Source organism: Ambystoma mexicanum, chromosome 14 (genome assembly GCF_040938575.1).
Source record: "Ambystoma mexicanum isolate Mex_15411 chromosome 14, UKY_AmexF1_1, whole genome shotgun sequence".
Classification (NCBI taxonomy): Eukaryota; Metazoa; Chordata; class Amphibia; order Caudata; family Ambystomatidae; genus Ambystoma; species Ambystoma mexicanum.
Window position 1 is genome coordinate 396,044,685 of NC_090940.1, and position 18,987 is coordinate 396,063,671.

The 18,987-nt window shown below is 49.2% G+C and overlaps 1 protein-coding gene across 3 annotated transcripts in view; it reads left to right on the top strand.

Moving 5' to 3' along the window:
- The window catches only part of BUB1B (BUB1 mitotic checkpoint serine/threonine kinase B), an 815,340-nt gene that overhangs the window by 132,139 nt on the left and 664,214 nt on the right, over positions 1–18,987 (top strand). The window lies entirely within an intron of this gene.

An 18,987-nucleotide genomic window follows, 5' to 3' on the forward strand; every position in this document is an offset into this window, starting at 1 on the left:
ATAGCAGATGCTCTTGGTCACATCAGTCTTAACGCATAATGAATTTCCAGCCTATTCCATCCTCGTATTCTTCCCATCTCGACGGTGGTAGTCGGTCTCCTCGACAGTTTCATGTGACTGTTGCTTCTCGGTTGGCTATGCTCCTAAAACCCTTTGTGGCAGTTACTGTCCAGGATAGCGTTTCAAATGGGAGTTATAGTATGTGACTTGGGCGGCGATTGTGGATTGATACTCTGTTGGCAATGGCCATGTGACTGTCCAACTTCCTCCTCATGCAGGCGTGCGCCTTTGTTGTCTAAGTAAGAGTCCTGGTTTGACTGCCTGGACTGATCGTGACGCGTTCCAGTATTACTAGCTGCACCCTTCGGGAGGGGCTACCCATGTTGAGCATCCAGGTTTTTTTTTTTTTTTTTTTGGGAAGGTCACGATGGATGTATTGAGGGCTTCATGGAGGCACTACCCTTTTTTGTGTGCTAGCCTGAAGGCTTTATTTAATATCCTCCTCAAACCTTTTACATTCCTGTTGACACGCAGTTAACTGAGTGATTTAGCCACTCCATACACGTTAAAGATTGCCTGACGTTCTCTACTCTGGAATGGGGGTTAGTTGCCCGACCTAATGAGCTATGGTATTCCGCAACCGTTTCCCCAGGATTTGACATTGAATTCCAGAAGAATTAATGTAGGACAACCATGAAATCTTTGTTCTGAAGAATAGTCCTGAAGGCTATGATTATGGCTTGCCTGGGTATGTTGTTTCTGGTTGGTGGTTCAATTGAGGGACGCCGCACAGCTGTAGCGAACGCTTGACATCAAATTTAGCGTGCCCCTGCCTGGTCTCCTTTCTCAAGGTTCAGAAAACCCACATGTTCCCTTAAACAGGCCAATGTTTTGCCTGTCTCTTCTTGTCCAATGTGTCTAAGGCTGATTACTTGTTCGCTCTGGAGGGATGACTAGATGACATTCATGTGGATGGACCTTTTCTTTCACCACAGACAGTTCAGAGCTTTCCAGAGCCCTTGCTGAAAGTATATAAAACTGTTGTCTGTTGACCATGCAGGGCCAGGAAGTTGTCCCCCCTGCCTTGTTGCACTTGTCCAGTAAACATTTGAAGACCTTGGTGATCTGATGAGACAACAACATGGTTCTAGAAAGGTATGGTCTCTGGAACAGCAGCTCTAGTAATCTGGCTTGGTCACTCCTTTGCATCTACAGCTACCCCCTTACCATGCATGCCTTGCAAGTGATGCAAACGGTAGTCACCCGGTTGGCTGCACCCACTCAGTAATGCAATGTGACTCCATGATCTTGTAGTTGCAGGACCCAAGTGTCTTGGTGACCTTGGCGTGCAAACCAGCATGATGAGAAGAGGAGATGCTTGTGATCCTTTATCACAGTTATGAGATGTCTGAACACATTAAGATGAAAATGGCAGCAGGCCCACAGGGCTGCCAGTGCCTCTTGCTTGGTACTTGGTAAAGTGTGGCTTCCTTAAAAAGCCTGTTTAAAATCAACATTGATTCCGGCAGACCTAAGATGATTGGGCTGGGAGGATAGCTCTCGGGGTAAAGCGTTTGTCTTGGAAGCATGACAACCCACAGCCACACAAGTTTGAATTCCGGCCCTGTGCTTAGACTGGTCTCCGGTATAAAGCGCGTTGTACAAGATTATTCATTTTAGTTCATGGGATGCCTTTATGAGTACTGGCAACCATGTTAAAAATGCCTTTTTAACTGCTTCACCTTATTGCCTGGTGTCAGTTATTTGTTTAAATATACATTTTAGCTGCATCTGGTAGTGGCATTTACGGAAATAGTTAACATTGCCAATAATACATATTTCATTTAAATTATCCACTTGGTTTTCAGTGAGACCTGCAACTGCAGAGTTTGTGTAACTTAAAAAAAAAAACGCTAATTGTTTATTTGGGTAGACGACTCACTGGTGGATTGTTTTATTTTGTTTGAATTTGCTGATGTATATACATATAAGACACAAAAAATTGCACAAACGTACTGAGATAGCACTGAACTGCATTGTGTTATTAAACAAATGACTCCAAAGTTTTTTAAAAGTCCATATAAAGTTTATTCACTGCATTTCCAGCCGCCACAAGGAGAGAAAAGCAAAAAAGGACACGGTTCGCACCCCAACTGTGTGCTTGTTCGCACAGAGCGAGCAGCAAACCCCAAACCATTCATGAACGAGTACAACTCTATGGTTCAACCTTTTGGTGACAACTCCCTCAACTCTATTATCCAGGCATGCGCTGAGAAGCACAACTTGGCAGCCATCTTTTAACATGAGTAAAATACTCAAGTATAGACAACATTCTAAAAATGTCGGCAAAGTAATTATAGAGGTGAGAGAAGACACCAAAAGAAAGAACCACAGTTAAAAAAAGTGCAAAATGCACATCTAACGGCCATCTTTAAATGTTAGTAGAATTCTTATAAGTATAGACAAAATTTAAAAATAATTGAATAGACTGGCCATAGTGTTGATGTAGGTTCGAGGAGACCCCAAGCCAAGAACAGGCTTGAATAAAGTGCATGATCGTGTAATAAAAGTACAAACATGGAATCTCAACATTGCAATAGTACCAAACATATACACTAAACTGGGAAATTAATGTTTCATCTCAAACCAGAAAATCACAAGGATAATCGCATAGTATAATAATTTCACTGAAATATTGCAGATGAATAGGCAGAAAGCTTCATGCTCAAGTATAAAGTTCATAGTTCCAAAACCGGCAGAGAATAACATTAAAATGGGAAAGTCCACCCATACTTCAATGACCATTGCTATAAGTCAGTGATTTAACACATGGAAACTGCTGTCCAAAACCCTACTATAAATGTAGTGCTACATGCTAATCAAACCGCACACATAGTGAAGCAAATTCCACCCCACTTCCCCGCAGCTGACCCATTGCCCCACAATCCACACAAATGAACCACACATGAGCCACACACATGCCACTAGACATGCAAGCAGAGTGCCTTGGTTTACTTACTAGACGTAAGAAAAAAGAACTTGCCATTGTTGACAGGCAACAAAATCTTTACCAGTGCTCTGTTAAATGGTCCATATTGACAAAAGCAATATTTATATTTGGTGCAATGCTGCCACGTAAAGGTCAGGCAAGCATAGTGAAACTTTTATTTTCTATTAAAGTTTGTTTTCAGTAAATGTCAAATAAGTTTCAAACATCTCCATACTCGCCAGCAAGGTTGGTACTATGCAAATGATAGTCGCCCATCATAAAATCACCTCGCCAATGCTAGTGTGCTGTAGAGTATGTGAGCAGTGCGAGTGTGGAACATGCCATGGGTTGGTGTTTAAAAAAGTATGTGCATCCCTATCTCAGCTCTATACTTCATGTAATGGGAGTATGCAGGGGTGGGTGGTATCTTGCAGGAGAGGGGCAGAGTTCAATACTTCTGTTTAGCTCCTGCTTCTATCGCAGGAGTGCCTGGTTAGCTTGCAATCAACAGCTGCCAGGAGCTACCTTTGGCTCCCCAGGCCAACTGGTGTCTTACCTTTTGAGTATTTGAGAATGTTAATAAAAAAGAATTAGGGCACATCTAGTAAGCATTTAAACATAATTGATAATGCATAATGGGCTAAATGTTAACGTGTTTATCTCATGTCAAGTTACATTTACAATGCACTGGGTACTCTCTCCTGGTTTCCCCCCAGTAGCTCCTCCTCACTGGGTGATGCCCAGCACCTAGGAGCTGGTTTTAGCTCCTGCTTATTGGAGGTTAATTTTGAACTCTGGTAGGGGGCACTTGGGTTTTGGAGGAAAATGCTCCATAATGTGTGGTGTTTGGCTCCCACTTAAGGTTAGACTGATGCATGGGTTGAAGGCTGGAAGAGTGGCAGAGGGTTAGCCGAGTGCAGGGTCATACTGTGGTGATCAAACGCCTACAATTGTATGGGTTACTTGAGGGAGACTGGATGGCCTGTACACACTGCCCTAGCAGGGGTGGGAGTGCAGGGGAGACCTGTACTCTGGTGGAGAGGAGTTTGACCAGATGCAGCTAGTAGGGTATTTGGTGCTGACGATGACAGCACAAGGATGGTGGGTGTTGGAGGATAAATTCTGATGACAAGAGGCTCTGGCTCTAGATGGAATGGACGTGGTTTGACTAGGGGCGCTCTCTCAGAAGTCGACCCTCTCCTGGCTCAGGCAACTCAGTGGTACTGTACCGCTGGCCCTGCTCCATGTGCCCTAGTGACATTTGAGACCCCATTTTGTGCCTTATTCTTGAGCTTGTTTGATTTTTCTCGAAGACATTTTACCTAACATGCTCTTCCTAACCCAGTGTTCTTTTTTTCTCTTTCTATATTCTCTGTGCATCACATTACAGGTTTCAGCTATTGGTATTTTTGATAGTTCTTTCCTATTAGTCTATTTTTATGGAACATGTATTGGGCATTTTTTATTTTGGGGATCACCTCCAGACAGTGTAGCTTGCCTGAAGGCCATGATACATTACCATCCTTGTTGTGCTTATGATTGCAATCATTGCCGTTTGAGCAGTATGAGCAGCAGCAGCAGCAGCAGCAGCATGGGGCTTGGTAAGAGCTTCAAAGCCTTGTTCATCCCTGTACTCCTGCAGAGCCGTAGTCCTTTTGTCACACTGGGACTCTGAACTTGGCTGGCATTTGCTACAGACAACTGCTCCCTGCGCTAAATCCACCTGTACCAGGACTGCTGCTAGTTCCAATGGACTCGCGTCCACTGTTCTCTCAGTTCATGTTGGGATCAAAAAATATTGCCGTACTGGCCGCCAGAATTTATTTTGTCTTTTAAACGCCTCGCTTCCACCAAACGACCACAGCAGCCTACAGGTGAGTTTAGGTATGGTCGACGGGTCCTGTATGAATTGTCTAAAGATGTTAACTTTCGCAAGAAAACTCCCTTTGGGACGTTGGAGGAGGAACTGCATTAATGTTGCCCTGCTCCTCCTCCTTGACGTATCTGCAGCTTTCGACTTGGTTGACCACTCTGTCCTATGCTCTCACCTCCACACAGCAGCACACTTCTCTCCCGAGGCCATTACTTGGATCACTTCATTCCTTAATGGAAGAACTATGAGGGTCTTCTCCCCCATTGCTGCAGCAGACCCTATACCCATAACCTGCAGCGTCCCACAGGGCTCCTGCGTTCCCCCCACACTGTACAACATATTTACCAAGCCCCTTTCCGATGATTTGGATAGTCTTGGTATCGCCTACACTAACTATGCAGATGATACCCAGATACTCCTTCCGCTTTCTATAGATTATGGAAAGGATTTGGCCTTGCTAAATAGGGTGTACATCATCATTCAGGCATCGATGGCCACTGATGGACTATGCTTGAACGATGAGAAAACGGAGCTCATCATCCTGGGCACTACGCTCAGTCTAAAGAAACTTAGTCCAGCCCACAACTCCTTCACGATAGATGGGAACAATATCAAAGTTGGACAGGAGGTCAAAACACTGGGATTCTACCTGGATTCTAACCTTTCCTTCAAAGGACAACTGAGTTCCCTGGCATCATCAACGGCATACACGTGCAAATTAATCCGCTCAGCCAAACCATTTCTGTCAGACAACAGCTGCCTCACACTCGCTAGAGCCCTTATACTATCCCGCCTTGACTACTGTAACGCCCTCTACTTGGGACCCTCCAAGGCTACCACCAGCAAGCTACAAACCCTCCAGAACAATGCCCTGAGAGCAGCCCTAGGTATCCACAGAAGAGAGCACATCTCAGGACTCAGCCAAATGTACAACTGGCTCCCCACTAGAGACAAAATTCTATTAAAAACGCCCTCAATCACCCACAAATCTCTCAACAATGCAGCCCCGATCTACCTGATTAACAGATTCCACAGACAAGCCTCCTTGAGACCCCTTAGAACTGCATACAAAGACTGCCTATCTGTCCCAAATTTCAAACTCGCCACCATAGGAGGTAAGTTTCCCGGTTCAAGCAGCCAAACTATGGAACTCCTTGCCCCCTAACCTGAGAGTAGACATGCCCTATTTGAACTTCCTCTCAAAGGTAGTCTCATGGCTGAAACTGAAGGACCACTAAAATAGCCAAGTGCCAAGGGTACCCTCTTGCTATCTGCACACTGTCACCACGTGGGCCCACCTTTGTACTTTGTATATACTGTATATTTTGCCTGCTCTCCTACTCTGCCTTGTATATACTCCCTTTTGCCATTATGTACATTCTTCACTTTGTAACTTAAGCTTTGCATATTCTTGTAAATGCTGCGCCCTGATACCCCTGGGTATATCTGCACATTATAAATAATTAAACAAACAAACAATGTCTGCAACCTTCTTAGGGTTCAGCTGAAAGACCATTTCCGGGAACGCATAGCAGAAGAACTCTTCAGTTTTGTAGAAGGCTTATTTCTTGGTGATGCCGAAAGACTGCTGCCCATATGCTGACATGCTCTGCCTTGGACGCTGCATAAATGAGCATGTTGTCCCTCACTTTCAAGACACCAGTGAGTCCCACCAGCACACCTCAGATGGTGTTTTGTGATGCCTCAGTTGATGGTGAGCCTCTAAAGTTGAGACACCGATCTTGGAAGAGGCCCTTATGAGGCAAGGTCATCCTGGTCGGCAACTGGAATTTGGGTCCAACTGTAGGCAAAAAGGCAGAACCCTGGTACTCCATAATGATATCCAGTGCTGGGCGTTCGATGCCACTCTCACCTAATGACCCTGAGGGGCTGCTACATATCCACACTCATCCAGACTGCGTCAGGCTGCTTGGGTTTAGCTGCATTGACTCTGCGAGACCCATGTTGTGGCACCGGTCCCACTTTCAATGATGTTTGCAGACTCAAGCGTTTTTAGCTCTGCCTTAATGTTTTTGTGCATTTGGAAAGGTATTGTGTGATTTCTCGGGGCCACCAGTTGCACATCCTGGTCAATGTGTAACCTCACTTGTGATTTTTGAGGCATCCAGTATCTTGAGTTACTATTCCTACAGCAGCGCATCTACTTCATATAGATGGTAACTGAATGCAAAGTGAATGAGGCCAAGCTTTTGTGCAGTGCTGCAGCTCAGCAGTGTCCTTGGCATCCTGCATCATTTAGAAAGTGGCTGGTGTCTAATCATTTGTGGAATACTCTATTGTGGAATGCCCTGTCAGGGGATGGGGGAAGAGTACCACTATATGTGTAAATGCCCACCCTGTGGCCTGCTAGCTGGGGTCTTGGTGTGTGTGTCACAGGATTTGTTGAGTCGTCATTACATGACTTGTGCCCCGATGTCGAACTATACAGGGACCAGTTCTTGCTGGACAGTCGCTGCGCACTGTTTGGTTGCGCTTCCGTGTTCCTGAACATGGCTGAAATAAAGATATCTTCAAAGTCCTAATTATGCTTGTGTTTTTTATGTCTGTGGGAGTTTTTTTTCTGATGTCTGTTACCCTTGTGTCTATCTTGTTGGGTTTGTCGCCGTGCTCCTCAAAGTATTCCTGGGTGCGCTGCAAACTTTTGCATAACTAATTTTGGCCTGCAGCTAGGCAGCTTTTGGTTTGTGGGAGGGACCAACCACATGAATCACCATGTTTTCTGGGTGGCTCATTTGTTCTGTGAGGCATGTCTAGTCCAAGTGATTCCTCTTGAGTGGCTTTTGTGCAGATTGTGCCTTTTTCTAACAGATTCTTTTCTCCCACCCATGGTTTCCTCACCTAGGATCTCCCTCTCCCAGCACAGCTGTTCTCCGAAAACCTTTCCGCTGCTGGTGGTGCAGCTTGGCTGTCTAACGCCTCTACGTACCCTGTGCCGGCTAGGACATTGGGGGCCAATTTAGTGGCCCTGTAACCCCTTGGTTTCTTTTTTCCAGGCACTCTGTTAATCGGTAACACACCCATCAAACTAAATATGTTTAAATTGCATGCCATGCCTACTTTGTCAAAGGCCTCTGGATTGAAACAGCGTGCGGAATGCAGCCGACGGATGTCTGTTTCTGATCCGCATTGGAGCGGTTGATACTGCTTGGGCGAAGACCACGTCACCCATGACTGCAGGTTATGCCAGTCCATGCCCCCGAAAGCCGTTCGGGAAAGGGCAGCAAATATATTCAGCTTAATCCACAAGGCGAAGCGTGAGGCATCTCAGTCAAGGTCGCGCGGACCGGCACTCTGAGGAAAGGGCGTCTCCATGCAAGGAAAAGGAGAAGGATCGGAAGAGGTCACACTCTCTGAGTGATCATTTTACTGACATTCATTCTTCATATTCAAAAAAGAGCCACCGCTCCGCTCTAGGGATTTGCCTGAGTGGCAGAAACTGGTAACTTTTCCGACCCTGTCGTCAACGGAGTTTCCGCACCAAGATGTTAGAAACGTCGCCAAGGCGCATGTGACAGCGCTGTCTGCTTCGGTGCTGTAGGGTCCCACCCAGTCTGTTGGGACTGGCTGGGTACCCTCAGGGGACCACTCCCGCACTTCTAAGCGCTCTGGCCTTGACCAGAAAGAAGCCATGGTCTCTACACCAGCGTCGTTGTTGGCATTGTGAATACTTGTGGGAATACGCCCTGCTCCCTTTTGATGCTTTTATGTCAAAGATGTAAGACATCTGACGAGGGTAACCAGGTCCCTTTTGGGCTCGAGGAAGTGAGGGATTTCCCAGAGGAATTTTACGGTTTAAGGCTAGGATGTACTGGCGCTGGCAGAGGACCTGCAAGGAGCCAGCTTCCTTGACACCTCCCCGGAAATGGATTTCTTGCAAGCTCCCATACTGTGAACACCCCAAGCCACGTTCCAGTGCTTGATGGCTAAAGTGGCCAGTAATGTGGGAGGTCCAAGGTGCAATATGAACTTTGTGACATTCTCCAGCATGGGGTCTGGCTTGGATTTGCATGCTAATGGAATATTCATCGTCGTTGGGCCGGGAACCCTTGGTAAAAACAAAGCGGTCTTGCTTTAAAGCTTGGAAAAACAACCTTTCTCCCTTAACCAATCACTGGTGTTGCGCCCATCCAATGACAACTGTCTCCCTAAGCCTCACCCCCGGTGGGCATCTTCAGATTTTAACTGCGGGCTTCAGTGCTGTGAGGCGTTTCGAGTTGCTATTCGAGCACATTTTTACCTGTTGGTACGTTTTCTACAGATAAATTGTTTGGTGTGTGTGTGTGTGTGTGTGAATATATATATATATATATATATATTTCTGATGTTTGTTAATCTGCTTAGAAGCACATGCTGTGCATAGTCCGACATCCAGTGGTCACTGCGGAAGTATTGCATTTTGTTTTTCGTAGTCGAAAAGGGGACGCCGACAAGGCATGTCTGTAACACTATCTCTATAGTGACGTGCAGTGTACCTACAATCCCTCACGCGTCGAGGTCCCTCAGATTGTTTTTTTTTTCACCCAGATATTGGTCGCCTTTACGCTGAGCTCCTCGAGAGACATTGCAAATATTCACTCAACCATTTGGTCATTATTTAAATATTCATTCGACCGTTGGTCATTATTTTACTTTACCTTATGTTGGGTTCCTCCTTCGACGAAGCTGTTCTCTGCCGACAAGATCTTCGGCTGTGCCTTCGACGGAGGAGATCCTTCGGCGTCGCCGAACACGTGGCCTGGCCTCGCCGGCCTCAAACAGTAGGCAGAGTGGGGCCGTGGGACATTTCTTGATTCTCTTTAAGAATGCCTTTCTCTTTCCCCACCTTTTCCTTCGGGGTTGTTATCACGTCTGATCGTTTCCTCAGCTATGGAGAGGACACCATTTAGGTTTTTCCCGCGCTGCAAGGGCAAATTCACCTGGAAAGACGAGCACAAACGGTGCAACCATTGCTTGCCCCTCGACCACAAAGAAGACGGTTGTGCGGCCTGTAAGCGTCTTAAGCCTAAGACTTTAAAGGACCGCAGGGTCAAGAGGTGGGCAGCCTATGCCATGTCTAGGTCCGATTCCTCACCCGCCGCCGCCGAAAGTGACGAGGAAAGTGATAAACCGACCTCCGCTTCGGAGGTTGTACACCCCTCTAGGGAGCGGTCACGCTCCTCGTCATCTGTCCCCGAGGACCGTAAGGGTCCACAGACCGTAAGGGTCCAAAGCCCCCCCTCGCAACCGCAGATGCGACCAGCGACTGGGCTACCCCCAGATAAGGGCGCTATCACCAAACCGCCAGATGACGTGCCCCATCAGCGAGCACCTGTCGGCGTAGAGAACACGACACCTGTAACGTCGATGCCAGAGGAACCCTCGACAGACAATTTAGTCGTCGAGTGCCTGGCGCGTATTGTTTCCACCGATAGCTAGAGATGGATGGCGAAAGAGACGCCGAATACCGCTCACAAGGCCAGGGAAATGACGAAAGGGGCGGAAGGAAGGCAGGAACTGCCCCCTCCATCAAAAGGGACTCCTAGCCTACTAGAAGGCTTCTCGGAAGGCGATGGGAGTATATACTCGACGTTATGGGATAGGTCAAAGCGTTTACAGGGCGAAAGCCTCCCCCCCCCCCCCCCCCCCCAGACCGCCCTGGGTTACCACAAGGGATCTTAGAGAGACTCCAGCTTTGTATGGACAAAATTGAGTTTTATGTGTACTCAATACCTACCCACACCCAAAAGACCATGAGATAGGCCTCATGAGGATCCTAGGTCTAAATACCCTAGGCTGTTTAACCCCCCCCCCCCCCCAGGAGGATTTAGAGTTATATGACCTCACTGAAGAGGACTTCCACTTTCATGGAGATGAGAAGTTCTTAACTAACAAACCAGAACAAAACCTAGACCAGGAAGGTTTCGAGGATAACCCAGACATGGGTGGTGGGGGCTTTGAAGAAGACCCAGAAGAAGGTGCTTCACAGCCCTGGCAGTCCGCATCAGCGTCTACAGACCCTGACACCCTAAACCTGTCCCACCCCCCCCCCCCCAAAGACTCAACAATCAGGAATACGTCACCTATAGACGATCAACCTACCTTTAATGCACTGCTACGCAAAGCAGCAGCGCATTTCGAAATCGAGACTGGGAAATTTCTCCTGACATAGACTTTGTGGAAAAGATCATCAAGGAGAAAACCCCCTGTCAGTCAAACCATTCCCCTCCTTGCCTCAGTAAAGAGACGAATCATTCCTTTGCTATCTACACCCGCATTGGTCAGAAGTGTCAACCAAAGGATAGAAAAATGTAGTCCCTCTTCATCGGACCCGTTATACATCAGGGGCCACAGTAACAAATACAAGAAAGAGGGCAGGGGTCCCGCTATCAACCAGAGAGGCTCCACCGGATAAAAAAGGTAAGAAGCTGTATGCCCTAGGTAAAAGGCTTACAGACTCAGCAGCCTTTTCTACCAGGATTGCCAACAACAACTCCCTACTGGCAAGTTATGCAGATGCCCAATGGAGCAAACTACGCAAAGACATTGAGGAGGTACCTCAAACCCTAAGAACTTGGCTTCTGGCCACGGTTACTGAGGGAAACTTCAACCAGAGCATCATTAAGAATACTCTAGATGCTGCAGAAACGGCTGGACGTTCCCTAGTCCAAGGAATCCTCCTCAAACGTCATGTCTGGCTACGTAATTCGGGGTTTAAACCCAAAACACAAGCATCTCTCATTAACAAACCAATAGAGGATGCCAACCTCTTTGGGAAGGCGGTGGATGATGCATTAGAGACTGCAAAAAAGGATTTTGACATCATTAAGACCCTAGATCAAATTTCAAAGCCGCCCAACAAGCGAGGTTATGGAAACAGATGCTTTTTCCGAGGCCAAGGCCAGCAACATCAACAGCAGCAATACTCTGCAGGCAACTGGTCCTCGAATCAAGGAACCAGTGGACAATACACCCAGAGAGGAGAGCGTCGTGGCAAGGGAAGAGGTTGGAGTCCCACCCCTAGAGGTTCCCAAGCCACCAACACCAAATGACCCGAAGATTCGGGTCCCCTCCCATGCATCGCCGGTCAGGGGCCGGTTAACATCCTTTCTTCCAGTATGGGAGGGAATAACATCAGACCGCTGGGTACCCTCAACCATAGCCCGCGGCTACTGTATAGAATTCAACCGCTCCCCGACGTACAGACCCCCAAGGGGACGACACTTGTCACCAGAGCACCTCGCCATCCTTCTTCAAGAAGTGGACCAGCTACTAGAAAAAGGAGCTATAGAGGTCGTGCCTCTATCAAAGGTAACGGAAGGTATTTATTCAGTGTACTTCCTTGTACCCAAAAAGGACTTAACCATGCGCCCTGTACTAGATCTGTCCCCAGGGAAAATATTTGTAAAACCTCAAAAATTTCGTATGGTGACATTACAGGAAGTAATCACCCTGTTATCTCAAGGGGATTAGATGACAACACTGGACAGGAAAGATGCATACTTTTATATATTAATGTCGCCAGCGCACAGAAAATACCTGAGGTTCATGATAGAGGGCAAACACTACCAGTTCAGAGTGCTACCCTTCGGCATAGCGTCAGCGCCGAGGGTATTCACAAAAGTACTGGCAGTGGCAGCGGCCCACCTGCGCAGGTTGTCCATCCCAGTATACCCTTACCTCGATGATTGGCTCATAACAGGGGATTCTTACGAGACATGCTTCTCAAATACCCAAAAGACTGTAGACCTTTTGTTCGAACTGGGCTTCTCCATCAACGAGAAGTCCAGCCTAGATCCCAGCCAGATCAAACAATTCCTAGGGGCTCTAATTCGAACAAAGGACGGCCTTGTCTTCCCCTCCAACGAGAGGGTCCAAAATATGCTGTTTCAGATCCCTCAATATGTGGCCGGTCGAGAGGTGACGTAGCGCAAAGCAATGCGCTTGCTGGGAATGATGGCGTCATGTATATATTTGGTACCTCATGCGCGACTGCGCATGCGCCCTATGCAAGAATGGCTCAACAGCCAGTGGTGTCAGGCCAGCGGACAATGGGACAATCTAGTGGTGGTCTCGCAGGCCTTGGTTCTCTCGTTACGGTGGTGGTCGAAGGAAAACCTTGCAATAGGGAAACCATTCGCCACCCCCGCAGTGGAGGCCACTCTAACCACAGACGCATCCCTCACAGGATGGGGGGCTCACCTATCCCATCAGACTGCAAACCGAGTTTGGACTCCGAGCGTAGCGTCCAAACACATAAACTTGCTGGAACTGTTAGCGGTCTTCAAAGCACTGAAGGCTTTTCAGGCTCACCTGCAAGGGAAGACGCTGATGGTCCTCACAGACAGCACCACACCTTGTACTATCTAAACAAGCAAGGGGGCACTCGCTCTCCAGGACTGTCCAAGCTGTCCCAGAACATCTGGAAGTGGGCTCTCAAACACATGTTCCTGTTGTCACAACATGTAACAGGGGAACTCAATCTGCTAGCAGACGAACTCAGCAGAGTACGAATGGCGGTTTCAAGAAGACGTCGTCTTCAACGTCTTCACACAATGGGGATTCCCAGAAATAGATCTGTTCGCAACTCTGGAGAACTCCCAATGCCAATATTACGCCTCCAGGTACCCCCAGAACCAGTCCATGGGGAACGGTCTATAGATACCATGGTCAGGGAAATTTGTTTACGCTCCCCCCCCCCCCCCCCCCCCGACTCCCCTTCTCAACAAGATAATGCACAAGATGCACCAGGAACCAGTCACCATGATACTAGTGGCCCCTATGTGGGCCCGGCAACCATGGTTCGCTCACCTGATGGAGATGACTCTGTCTCCACCGGTGAAACTACCCTGCCCGTACAACATGCTGTCACAGGACAAGGGCAAGACAATACACCCATGCCCACAGACCATGAACTTAGCAGCATGGCTCCTGAGATCATAGAATTTGGTCATTTACAACTCCCGCAGAGATGCATGGACATTCTCAAAGAAGCTAGAAAGCCAACACTTGTCACTGTTATTCTAGCAAGTGGAAGAGATTCGTCATATGGTGTAGAAATAAGAGCATCAACCCGGTTGACTGCTCTCCCACACAAATTGTTCTCTACCTGACTCACCTACTAGACTCAAGATTTGTGTTCAATTCTATTAAGGTTCATTTAGCTGCACTTTCCGCATACACTACTTCTCAACTTAGTGTCATGATGGAAATTTCCAGTTATTAAAGCCTTCATGGAAGGAGTTAAAAGAATACACCCTCCCATAGCTAACCCGGCTCCCGGATTGGGACCTCAATGTGGTCTTAACCAGGCTCATGGGCTCACCCTTTGAACCCATGCACAAAGCAACGCTTAAGGACCTCACCCTTAAAACTGCTTTTCTAATAGCTATCACCTCCATCAGTAGAGTAAGTGAACCTCAAGCGCGATCTATTCTAGACCCCTTTGTAACAGTTCACAAAGATAAGGTGGTTCTACACACACCTCCTAGGTTTGCACCTAAATTAATTTCTAAGTTCCATGCGAACCAATCTATAGAACTACCAACGTTCTTTCAAAACCCTTCAGACTTGGGAGAAAAAAGCCTGCATACACTGGATGTGCGCCGGGCTGTCATGTTTTATATGGAAAGAACTAGACCACTGAGAAAGACTAATCAGTTCTTTGTCTCGGTGGCAGCAGGAAGAGAAGGAGATGCAGTTTCAAAATCCACTATATCTAGATGGATCGTACAATGCATCACCCTCTGTTTCTCTCTTGCTAAGAGAGAACTACCCTTCAAGCCAAGAGCACACTCTACTCGAGGCACTGGGGCTTCCATAGCATTCATTGCAAATGTCCCTCTTGAGTCCATTTGCAAGGCGGCAACCTGGAGTTCTGTACACATCTTTACAAAACACTACTGTCTAGATGCCCACTCTAGGTCTGATTCACAGGTGGGACAAGCAGTATTAAGACGCCTTTTCTCTACTGTTCCTTCTCACAACCCACCTCCAACTCCGGGTACTGCTCGCTAGTCTATGCACAGCATGTGATTCTAAGCAGATTAACAAACATCAGAAGACAATGCATTACTTACCGTAAAAGCATTTAATATGGTTGTATTTGCTTAGATTCACATGCGCCCACCCTTCCTCCCCGCTCGGATGAAAGGAACATAGACATCCTTTATCTCTCTTTTCTGTACTCCCTCAAGTCTATAAGGCTCCCTCAGGGCAGAAGAAATACAAACATAGGGACCTCGACGCGTGAGGGATTGTGGGTACACTGCACGCCACTATAGGGATAGTGTTACAGACACACCTTGTCGACGTCCCCTTTTCGACTACGAAAAACAAAATGCAATACTCCGCAGTGACCACTGGATGTCGGACTATGCACAGCATGTGAATCTAAGCATATACAACCATCCGAAATGCTTTTACGGTAAGTAATGCATTGTCATATATGGCCAATGGCTCTGGCGCCGCAGGCACCAGTACAGGTGCTGCAGGCCCCAGTGCAGCTCCTGCTTCGCCCCCCCCCCCAACCGATGGTGCAGGCGAGTCCATACCAACCTCCGCCGCGCCCTGCGGCTCCAGTCTCCACACCCCAGCCTCCGGCTCCCAGCACCCCTCCACCAGGGCTGGACCCCCAGGTGGACACGGCCGAGGAAGAGGACCCTAACACACCGTTGTCAGCCAAGACCTTCCACAAACGTCTTGCAGGGGCCTTCCTCAACCCAAAGTTGAGCAACCGGCAGAGGGGATGCTTGCCGAGGTCCTCACGCTACACCGCGCGGCTAGAAAGAGGTTCCTGATGCAGAAGGACATTGTTGTCCTGGCCAAAAAGGGGTGGATCAAGCCCCACTCTGTCCAGCCGAGCAATCGGCACCTGGACGCCAAGTACAGGCAAATGGAAGGGGGATACACTCAGCCCATCCTCAGCCAAACTCTTCGGTGATTGCTGCCGCATCACTCTACTCCAAGCCTCAGTCATCCTCAGCCTCTTCGTCAGCAGCACTGCTAGGCAAGGAGGAGAAGATCTTGGAGGCGTACGGGAAGCTGCTTTATTTCAACGCCTCGCTGCATCTTCGTCAAGCCAACGCAGATGCCATGCTGGCAGCCGTTAAGCAGAGGCTTTGGCAGGAAATTGTGGACTTCCTCCCAGAGCAGAGCCAATCCCGATTTCAAGGCAGGACTGGCAGAGGCCAAAATGGTGGCACAAGACATCATGGTGTCCACCGTGGCCCACATTGACACCTCTGGCTGGGCCATTTGCATTGCCACAGACATGAGAAGAACAACCTGTCTCTATGCTTCGAAGTTCAACCCTGATGTCCAGGAGTGCATTCTGGATCTGCCGTTCGAAGGGAGTGACCTCTTCCACTCCACCACGGACGAGGAGCTGGATAAAAAGAGAAACAGCTTGCAAACTTTGAAGGCTTTATCCATCCTTATAAAGACCATGCCCAAAGCGTACACCCAGTCACAGCAGTGCTTGGACAAGGGGCGTACATACAGAGGGTTCCACGGCTTCCAAGAGCGGAGGTCCAGGTAGCCGGACCATTCACCTACCCAACATCGAAACAAGCAACAGAAATGGGGGGGATGAGTAGTAAGGGTTTTTCCAGTCCCCCCTCCTCCGCAACAGCCTGAGAGAAAGAAGGCATGACATGCCTCTCTGGGTCCACATGCCTGCAGTGGGTGGGCAGGCTTGCTCTACATTCTCACTTCTGGCACCAGAATTTAGCGGACACCTCAATCCCCTCTGTAGTTTCAACAGGGTACCGTCTACCTATCCCTGCCTCTCCTCCCTCTTCCCCTCTTCCCCTCCACTCCCACAGGTTGGGACAACAACTCTTTTGGTTGAGATCCGGTCACTCGTCGAGAGCCAGTCTGTGGAGGAAGTCCCAGCCTCCCAGTGAGGCTTTGGCTTCTACGCCAGGATTTTTGCCACAACCAGGCAGGCCTGAGAGTTGTGCTGGACCTTTCCACCCTCAACCTCTCCTACCTCTTCAAAAATTCAAGATGGTTACGCCAGCGCTCATAGCAGTTGCACTGTGCAGGGGAGACTGGATATGCTCCCTGGATCTGAAGGACGCGTACCTACACGTCCCGATTTGGCAGCCTCCTCGTTCTTTTCTACGATTCAGAATCATGGGCTACCCTTTTCAATACAAAGTGCTTCCCCTCAGCCTCAACTCGGCCCCCAGGGTCTTTACCAGACTGATTAACTCTGTGGCGGTCAAGGGCTACCACATCTACCCGTACCTCGACGACTGGCTCGTCAGGGCGACATCTCCGGAAAGTGTGCACCTCACTTCAGGCTCTTATGAACACACTACATGATGTGTCCTTTGCGCTCAATCTCAATTAGTCGCAGCTGCAGCCTACGCAGATACTGACTTTCTTGGGGCTCATCTGGGACACATGCTCAGTTTTCCCTTCGGAGGGCAAAATTCCAGCCATCAGGAGGGCCACTGCGCACTTCCTCAGCAGAGATGACCTCTGCCTGGTGGTACCAACACCTACTTGGTCCCATGGCAGCAGTCCTATTGGCCGTCGCCACACGAGACTTGGGATGAGGAGGATACAGCTGCACTTCGCAGCATCATGGAACCAGGAGCGGGGCTCTCACGCAGAGATGATAAACGTTCCTCCTTCTCTCCACCCGGACCTCAAATGGTGGTCCACGACTACAACCTGTGGACGGGAAAGCCCCTTCCAGCAACCTACTCCACGGGTCACCATCACTACGGACTCTCTCGAGGGATGGGCGGCCACCCTGGACAACCACTGCGCCCATGGCACCTTGACCCGACAGGATTGGCACATCAATTGGCTGGAACTAAAGGCCATCTGGCTAGCGCTCAGCCTTCCTTCCGGTTATCGGGGGCAAGGTCGTCCTCATTCAGACAGACCACTCAACCAGCATGTTGCAGGAAGGTACTAGATCCCCCTCCACTGTGCAGACTGGCAGTCAGCATCTGCGAATGGGCCCTGGAGAACATATACCTCACGGCTGTCCACCTTCTGTGGGAATCCAACCTTGAGGCGGACATGTTTAGCAGACTGGGGGCAGTCAATTACGAGTGGCAACTGAACAACCTCGTGCTGTAGGAGATCTTCAGCAGGTGGGGACACACCCAGGTGGACCTCTGTGCCTCATGGGACAACAAAGTGCCAACAGTTTGCGTCCTGGCAGGGACGGGGCCTTGGCTTTCTGGGCGACAAATCAGATTCAGTGTAATGGCATGACCGCATACGCCTTCCTGGCCACACCGCTGACCAACAGTCGTGATATGCAAGATCAAGGAGTCTCGCCACCTCAGCCTCATTCTGATAGCTCCCTAGTGGTTGGCCAGGCCATGGTTCTTGGTGTTGCTCAGCCTCTCGGAGAGACCACCCATTCGCCTTCCGACGGGCCCAGCAAATCTTCTGGTGCAACAGGGGGGCACGGTCATCCAACCCGCGCAACACAGAAACTAGCCCTCACAGCGTGAGTCACACTAGGGCACCTCTGCCTTTCCAGACCAGATCAGCTGGGCCTAGAGACCCGCGCTGGCTGCGCCTCTCCCACTGCCCACCGGGACCCCCAGGTAAACGCATGCCCTACAGAGACCCTCCGGGCCTCATACAGCCCAATCCACCTTACTCTGTTGGCCCCAGCCCCCGTGTTTGCTCCTCCATTACCTGCAGCCCCAATCCCCACTTGCTTCCCAACGCCGGCTTAGCCCGCCTCCCTGCGTCCCTGATTGGCCATCTGAGGCCCACAACACTGGTCCTCATTGGCTCAGACTCGATCAGCTGGGCTTAGAGACCCGCGCTGCCTGCGCCTCTCCCACTGCCCACCGGGACCGCCAGGTAAGCACATGCCCTACAGAGATCCCTGGGCCTCATACAGCCCAATCCACCTTCCTCTGTTGGTTCCAGCCCCCGTGTTTGCTCCTCCATTACCAATAGCCCCAATCCCCACTTGCTTCTCGACGCTGGCTTAGCCCGCTTCCCTCCGCTCCTTCATCTCCGGGCTCCGGTGGGGAGCTCTCCCAGGCAAAGCCCACCAAGGCACAGACCCTGCCCTGCGGGACCAATGCGTCTTCCAACACCGACGTGGCCAATGCCACCCTCCACTCTGGCTGTACCAGTG